The 8,392-nt window shown below is 52.0% G+C and overlaps 1 long non-coding RNA gene across 1 annotated transcript; it reads left to right on the forward strand.

The window, feature by feature from the left end:
• Positions 1–347: 347 nt before the first annotated feature.
• Positions 348–7,740, forward strand: LOC110293959 (uncharacterized). Its single transcript, XR_002377902.1, has 3 exons — positions 348–411; positions 1,260–1,340; positions 7,602–7,740. It is a non-coding gene; the product is annotated as an uncharacterized LOC110293959 (long non-coding RNA).
• The last annotated feature ends 652 nt before the right edge of the window (positions 7,741–8,392 follow it).

An 8,392-nucleotide genomic window follows, 5' to 3' on the forward strand; every position in this document is an offset into this window, starting at 1 on the left:
TCCTGCTTAGGGTCATAACAAACCATGATAATCATGGTAATAAGAGTAGCCCCAGAAGCAACCAAGGCTCATCCGCTGTGACCCTGCCTCTTCTGGGCAGCTTCCTGCCCAGGACTTTGGGATGAGCAAGATGAGGTCTGGAGGCCCTCAGACAGACAGGCGCTCCTGCTCCTAACAGCACACCTCCCCTTTCCTATGAGTCTCCATGGAATAGGCCTGGCTGGCATAGAAGTCTTCTCACTCCACAGACCTTTTGGAATGTGTCTCTTGAGTTTCCTTAGGAACCACCTGAGAGAACCAATCCCTTTCAATTCTGAGACCACTTCTGTCCCCACATGGAACACCAGCACCTGAGCACCCTTTGGCAGACAGTAGAGAAAGTTACCACCTAGGAATGAGAGGCTAGCATGGGTGGGTGCTGATGGTGACAGCTACTGTCCCCCTTCTCAAACACAGTTCATCATAGCCCAGGGCCTGTCCCACATCTGACACCTTCTTGGTCCTATAACCTTTCTGAGACCCTTGATGGGACAATCCTGTAGAGAGCCAAAGCTAAAAGCCATTTGAGTATGACAGTGTCTGCAGAATACTAGTTACCCAGGGTTGACTTGGGAGGGGACAGTGAGAGGACGTAAGTTCAAACAGGCCGTGGGGAAGGTTTGACTGGGATTGACAACCCAAGTGGAGACTGATACCATGTTTGGTGTCTGAGCCAGGGTCCCGCTCACCCAGGGAACCTTCAGTGTGAGGTGTTCTTGGGAGCTCAATCCTGTCTTTGCCTACGTATGGATACACGGATAGCCAGGACTTGGAGGCTTCCCCTGTAGCTTCCCCTGTGCTACCCCAGTATGCCTCCCAAGCCTGAGGCATATTCCCGCTGGGAGGAGGTATCATGCCCCTATGCTGGTGGCTCTCACAGCGTGGGCTGTAAATTACACAACCCAGATGGCTGCCTGCCTGTCTCTCCTGCCTCTCACCCAACATCAGCACCCAGACTGCCCCTGGGGCACCTGCCTCTTCTGCTCTCACCCCAGCCACCCAGACCCAGCAGTCCCCCAGTCTCACCCACTGCCAGAGCCATGCAGAGAACTCTAGACTGGAGCCCAGCACAGCCGTGTTAATGCTCTGGGCTAATTAGCTTGTCCGAGTGGAGGCCTGTGGGCCCCGGAGCCAGCCAGCCTGAGTCAAATCTTGGCTCCACCACTTACTAAGTGCATGAACTTGAGCAAGCCACTTGACCTTTGTTTCCTTCTCTGCAGAATGGGAGTCCACAACCTGATGAGGTCATCAGAAGAGTTCAATGAGTCAGGACCTGTCCAGTGCCCAGTACCTGACACACGGTACACCATCCCTTCTTGCTATCTGTGGATACTAATTCCACTTGCCCCATCCCCAAATCTACAGATGCTTAAGTCCTCTATGAAATACAGCAGTATTTGTATACTGTGGGCCTGGGTATAGGGGAAGAGGAGGGAGGGAGAGAGCCCACGTCCGGCCAGAGTTCCTGTGCTCTGGGTGGGCAGACTCAGGAGGACTGCCAGATGCTTTCCACTCAGTCCGGGGTGGGCATCTGGCTGTGTGAAGCCACTGACCCCACTCAGCGGGGGGTGGACAAGGGGCAACCCCTGTACCAGGTTCCCAGTCTCCTGCATCCCACGCTGGATATGGCAGAGGAGCTGAGAACAGAATAGGGGAAGAGAGGGCAGGGGGAAAAGGTTCCCATGCAGGTGAGAGTCCTAAGTCCGGTCCGGGGCTGGAGCACAGGAAGGCATCGGAGATTAGAAACGGCTCGTTAAGAGAAAGCCTATCCCATTATCCAAGCACAGCAGTCCTTGATGAACAGAGACAATCTAAGGTTTTAGAGCTTTATTGTGGAAAGGCAAGGGGAAAGAGAGAAGGTAAAAGAGAGAGACCTGCCATGGCCAAGAGGAGAGAACGGAGAAAAGGAGAGAGAGAGAAGAAAGGCTAGAGTAAGAAGGAGAGAGTAAGGAAAGTAAAAGCTTAAGAGAGTGAGGAGAGAGAGAGGGAGGTGGGGTCAAGCAGCCCCTCTTATACTGGGCTTGTTATCTTGTTGTTGCTAGGTAACTGGGAGGAGTCTAGCATGAAGGTCAGAAGCTTGGGACATTGTGTATGTGACTAAAAGCCAAGATTCTCCTGTGGGAGCTGTGAGGGCAGTAACTTCGATAGGAGCCAGGGGTCCAGGAGACATGAGGGAACGCCTTCCGTCCCATGTAGATGAAAATTATCACCACTGGGTTTCACCGGGGTTCACAACCTCAGCTTAACTGGAGACCAGGCTGTCTGTACATAGCCCATTGCCCCACAGTATACGACTCATGACCACCCTTTAAACCATCCCTATTATTTTTGACTGCAGTACATGATAAATACAAATAAATGGTTGTTATACTGAATGGTTTAGACAAGAGAAAAGTTTATGAATGTTCAGTAGAGATGTAAAGTCTTTCTGAACATTTTCAACCTGCAGGTTGAATCCAGGGTCATAGAACCTCTGCCACAAAGGGCAAGCAATATTCCAAAAAGTTTGTCTTCACTGTAATCTCCCCAAGTACTCCTGTCTCTCATATCTTAGCTCTTCAGCATCAGCTAGCGCATCTGCCCAAGCCCCACCTCTTCTACACAACCTGCAGGTCACCGTCCTGGAGTGTCTCCACAGCCCTGCCAGACAGACAGGCAGACAGACATCCAGAGAGTCTGCTGCACAGCTTGACCCAGCACCTTTGTTAGCAAAGTTTGTTTTAATGCTACACTTACTAAGTAGTCAGTTACACACACACACACACACAGAGAGAGAGAGAGAGAGAGAGAGAGAGAGAGAGAGAGAGAGAGAGAGAGAGAGAGAGAGTTACTAACACTTCTCATCCTAGCCTGTTAAGATTTGCACTACACACTGGAGAGCCCCATGGCCCCTAAAGCTGACATGTTTCCCATCCAGCTGTGAGCTCGATATCAACAAGAGTACCTTCCCTCTGGAAAACACAGTGACTGGGACTCTTCTGTGGTGAGGACTTCACTGCCAGGCCTCTAGCTCTGCTGCTGTCCCTAGAGCTTTGTGTTCTGGGCCAGGCCCTGCCCAGCCAAAACTGGGCTTGAGTTGTCTAGAAAGGCTGAGGGAACACACAGGGCCACCATCTGTGGGAGGAATCCCTGGGAGGAGTATCTACTATTTCTTTCCCATCAGCCACCTAATGTGGAGGGCCCAGGTCAAGAGGCCAGGATGGGGAACCTGGGTCAGGAGTTCCGTATGGAGAGCCCAGGGTCAGGAGCCCAGCATGGGGAGCACCAAGACAGGAGTCTAGCATTGGGGGCACAAGGGCCAGGAGCCCGGCATAGGGAGTCTCAGGGTCAGGAGTAGCTCAGAGTCAGAAATCTAGTATGGGGAGCATCAAGGTCAGAAGCCTGGCATGGGAAGTTCAGGGGCAAATGTAGGTTTCCAAGATTGGTCCAGGTATGGTTGATGCTGAGAGTTTGGCACTAATGATCGGTGACCAGACTTGGAGATGCCATAGGAAAAGGAGCATCAGGGCATCCTGAAGCTGAAAGAACTTGGTATAGATGGGCCTGTATGAGCATCATGGGAGCTGATAGGCCTGGGCCCTAGATAAGCAAAATCTTAGCAACCCAGGCAGCAATCCCTATATCCCCGTGCTCATTTGGCCCTTTCAGTACACAGGAGGTGGGAGCTCACCTCCTCAGGGAGAAGCAAGAATTGGAGTCTAGGTTGAGCACCGACCCTGGGCTGGCACTAGGACTATATGAATGGTAAGAGCATCCCTGTCACCAGAGGGCCAGGAAGGTAAAGCAGGGGCACACCTAGACCACTGCCTGTGCCCTCCTGAGAGAAAAGCAGATCGTCACTGTCTCTTTATAAAGTCAGGGCCAATGAATGAGGCCTTCCTGGAGGAGGTAGCCAGCTAGACAATTCAGTTCCAAGTCTTTTGGCTTCAAGGATAATATCATCCTTTTGCTTCATCGTGGTGATCAGGCTTCCTGCTGAGGGGCATAAGACGTTCTCATTCACTTAACTATTGAGCACCCACAAGGGTGCCAGGTACTGTTCTAGACTCAGGAGATATCGCTTCTCCTCTTCCCCAAACCTGCTTCATCCCAGGCCCAGTGTGAGCCTGGCAACAGCTTTCTTCCATAGACACACTTGGCAGAGTTTGTCTCTGCCTCCAGGGGTGGCAGGCAAGGGGCAGGGTGGTGGGAAGCTGGGCCCAGGCTGGCCGGCTGCTCCATGGGCTGGGGTGGGAACTCGATCACCTGTAAACACAGGGTGGCAATGAGAATAAGCAAATGTGGTTTGGGGAATGCTGGCCATCGTTACTGAATGTAATCGGAAGCAGTTTGCGCCGGTTCCCTCCCAGTGCAGACTCCTTACTGTTGCCAGGCCAGAGCCCCAGCTTGATGGCTGTGCCTGAAAGAGATGGTAAAAATACCACAGAGTGCAAAGGAGATGGGACGATACCCACCCTGCCTGCTCTCCCCAGCCTCAGTCCACCCTGCCCTGCCCGACCATGGAGGTTGTAGACCAGGGAACAACGGGTGAGCAGAGGCAGGCTGCTCCCCGTTTACTCAGTCCCTAGAGAACAGATGGCCCTGAAGGGCACACTGGTGGCGCATCCCACCTGGGAGCTCTGCCACCAGGCCCTGGGAAGGGCACCTGGACAGATGTCACAGCAGCAGCATGCTTCCTGTGTCAGTCCATCAAAACTTGGCACTGAGGTTGTTTTTTTCTTATAAAGGGGGCAGAGCACAGAACTCACCCATAATCCCACCCTCCTGACTCCCAGGCTTACTGTGTAGTCATGCAATGGGGTTCAAGAAATACTTTGTATCTCTTCTCTGACTGGGCTTAATCTCCCATCAGAGACCTGAGGAATGTGGGGGTTTCTTTCCAGTCATTTTTCTTGTTTGTATTCAAAACAGCACAAACCAATTTTAGATCCTGTTTTATTTATCATTTAATGTTATTGAATACACTTTGATCATCCTCTTACCATCCACACACACACACAGGCACACACGCACACACAGGCACATACACACACAGGCACACACACAGAGGCACACACACACACGCATACCTACATACCTTTGAAATATCTATCTAATAGTTCACATTCAATTTCCCTTCTTTGAGGACATTTGAATTATTATTATTATTTTTTTCTTTTTGGTTTTTCGAGACAGGGTTTCTCGTATAGCCCTGGCTGTCCTGGAACTCACTTTGTAGACCAGGCTGGCCTCAAACTCAGAAATCAGCCTGCCTCTGCCTCTCGAGTATTGGGATTAAGGGCATGTGCCACCACGCCTGGCTCTGAATCATTTCTTGATTTTCTGTATTAGGGATATATTCCATAAAGAATGGCTTCTAAACCAGACAGTGGTAGCGCATGCCTTTAATCCCAGCACTTGGGAGGCAGAGGCAGGTGGATTTCTGAATTTGAGGCCAGCCTGTACTACAGAGTGAGTTCCAGGATAGCCAGGCTACACAGAGAAACCCTGTCTCAAAAAAAAAAAAAATGGCTTATACTTTACTGTAGGAAGGTACTTGGGCCAGGCTGAAATTGGGCAATTATGTAGCAAACCCCAGGGAACCATGAAAGGAATCCCCCTGCCAACCCAGGCCTCAGAAACTAAGGGACAGGGGAACACATGAGATTGGACGAGAATATTCTGGCAGAGCAGTGGTAGGAAATCTTTGAGTAGGTATGTTTAGTAGCCAAAGAGGTGGGTCTGGGTCAAGGAGTAACAGATGATAGCTTTCCTAGACCAGCTAAGAGCCAGGGCCCGCGGGAGCCCTGTGAGTGAGCCGGGAGGTCAGGTCAGAGTGATATGGTGGAGGGTAGCTAGCAAGAGGTGGAGGCTGGCAGCTAATAAAATTACCACACCACTGTAGAGAACAGAGGGTGGGTCTTAGTGCAGAAACGGTAAACAGGAAGAGATGGAAACAAGAAGCTTCTAGCACTGAGAGTGGTAGGCACACAGCACAATAGGGAGGCCAAGGAGCTGAAGGCCAGACTACACCCTTGGAGGGCACAGCAATGTGGTGGGGTAGAAGGCTAAGGCCTCCTGCATGCCACCACCTGCTTTCAGATCCCCGGAGCTCGGGGGTAGCCTGGAGACTTGGCATTAACCACCAGACTGAGGCCCCTAGTAGAATCTAGAAACCTGGGTCAGCACACACTTCTGAGGTGAGAAGAAGAGAGGAGTTTTCTCCATGTTGGAGCCTCAAGAGGTGGGATGCCCTCCCCTGCCAGACAGAGTATCTGGGAGCCCTGAAGCCCAGCCTGAACAAAACCCAGGCCCACTGGCTAGGTAGAGGACATGACCCATCATGGAGACAATGACTGAAGTCCAGCACCACAGAGATAGCATCCTCAGCTGCTTCTGCCTCCCTGCCTATCACCTGCCTTGAGGACATTTGTCTATCTATACCTGGCATTGGTAACAGCACCTGCCTAGCAAGTGGGAATGCTGACTAGGAGATAAGGGCTCCTGCAGACCTGGCAGGCATCTAATGGCCACCCAGAGGACTGTTACACCCTTGATGTTACTAAAAAGCTGTCAGCTGCCCCAACTCTCGCTCAGCCATAATAGAGGTATGTGGGGAAAGCTCACAGTCTCAGTGACTGGCCGGGCTGCCTCAGCACCACCGTCAAAGGGACCGATATACCACTGAGGTCATCTTGTGTACCCTGGCAAGGCTCCAGTCACCAATCTGAGTGGGCTTTTCTGTTGTACAGAGTCAAGGGGATGGGGGCTTCTGTGTTCCCCTCTACAATGCATGCTGAGCACTGAAGAAACCCTCTCAGTCTTAGTGTGCCCCAGGCTTCAGGCCTGACCTACCATACAGAAAAGCAGCTGTGTTCCATGAGAGTTGTGGAAAGGGGAACCCTGTGACAGAGACAGAAAGAGTTGAGAAAGATCCCGGGCAGAACTCCATTGAGGCAATCCTTCACATGAGAGTATCCAGATCCATGGCTAGCCACGATAGCCCAAGGCTCTGATCCCCAACCTGGAGTCATGGTGAGACCTTCTTACATGCTAGGTGCGCATTCAATGCTAAGATCCAGAGCCTAAAGAGGCCTCTCACACTCTCATACATAGGTGAGGGCCAGAGGACTGATCTGTTCTGTCTGGTGGGCTTCATGGACTAGGGCAGGAGCCTCTGCTTATGTTCTCATGCTGGTGTCAGCCTTCTGTCTTCACCAGTGTCATAAACTGGCCATGGCAGAGGTAGGGATCTCCTGTCCTTGTCAAGGACTGACCAAGGGAAGGCCTAGGAGTACCCTGGGCTGAGACAACCAGCTTCCTATGGCTGGACAACCCCTACACACCAGACAGTCATGCTTGATCCCAGCGTTCCACCTCATCCTCCACTACAAACTCAGAGCCTCTCTGGATGCCCTACAGGCCAACCAGGGGCTAAGACTGGAGCCCCATGTTTGGCCTCTCCTTTCTTCCAGGGGCTCAAAGCACTTTTATAAGCATCTCTAGCCTTCATCCACCCCAGCTGTTGTCTTGTTTGCTCTTTATATTCTATTATTAGCTGAGGTGTTGTGTTTAATCCTCAGGCACCCAGCAAGGGGGAATTCCCCCACACCAGACACGGAGGAGGCAAGGATGCAATCCCCGCCAGGGGCTGGGACTCCAGGCAAGGCAAGGTCCCACGCCACGCTTCTGCTCAGCCCACTTTTCCCATAGCTGCCTTTGGCAAGAACAGCAGTCAGAGAAAGTGTCCCTGTGAAGCCTCCACAGACTGGGTAAACTAGGGAGAGAAAAGTAGGGGGGGGGGGAGTATGTCAGACATGGAGGCAGAAGCCTGGGCAAGTCCCTTCACTTCCAAGTGTGAGTAAAACACATGTCCAAGTAGTGAGATGCCTAGAGCCAGCAAGTGTGCTTTATGAATGCTAGCACCCTGGTCAGACCTATAGATCCTTCTCTACAGCATCACAGGGTGGACGAGAAATCCAGCCCAGTTTCTGATTCTTGAATGAAGAAAGCTGATTTCTGCCTCTCAGCCCTGAGCCTGAGCCCCAAGGCCTAGAGGAGCAGAACAGGGAGGGAAATGGGCCACAAACCTTGGCCCAGTGTCTCTGAGTGGCCTAGGTAGAAAGAGGGTTTCTAGAGCCACCAGGAGAAGCCTGGGTACCTCAGGCCCTTCTCCTCCAAAGCTCTGACAGTGCCCACCAGCCTGCAGGACCACACCGCAAGCTCCTGCTTCACCAACACAATGTCACTTGCCCAGAGAAGGGGATTTGTCAGCATCCAAAGTTCCCTCTTGCTTTCTCTGCCTGTGGGGGAGACCACCCCTCTCCACAGGGGCCAAGCCTGCCTCGCCAGCAGGAGAGACCCCTTGTGCCTC

Source organism: Mus caroli, unplaced genomic scaffold, assembly GCF_978045245.1.
Source record: "Mus caroli unplaced genomic scaffold, Mus_caroli_1 scaffold_4, whole genome shotgun sequence".
NCBI lineage: Eukaryota > Metazoa > Chordata > Mammalia > Rodentia > Muridae > Mus > Mus caroli.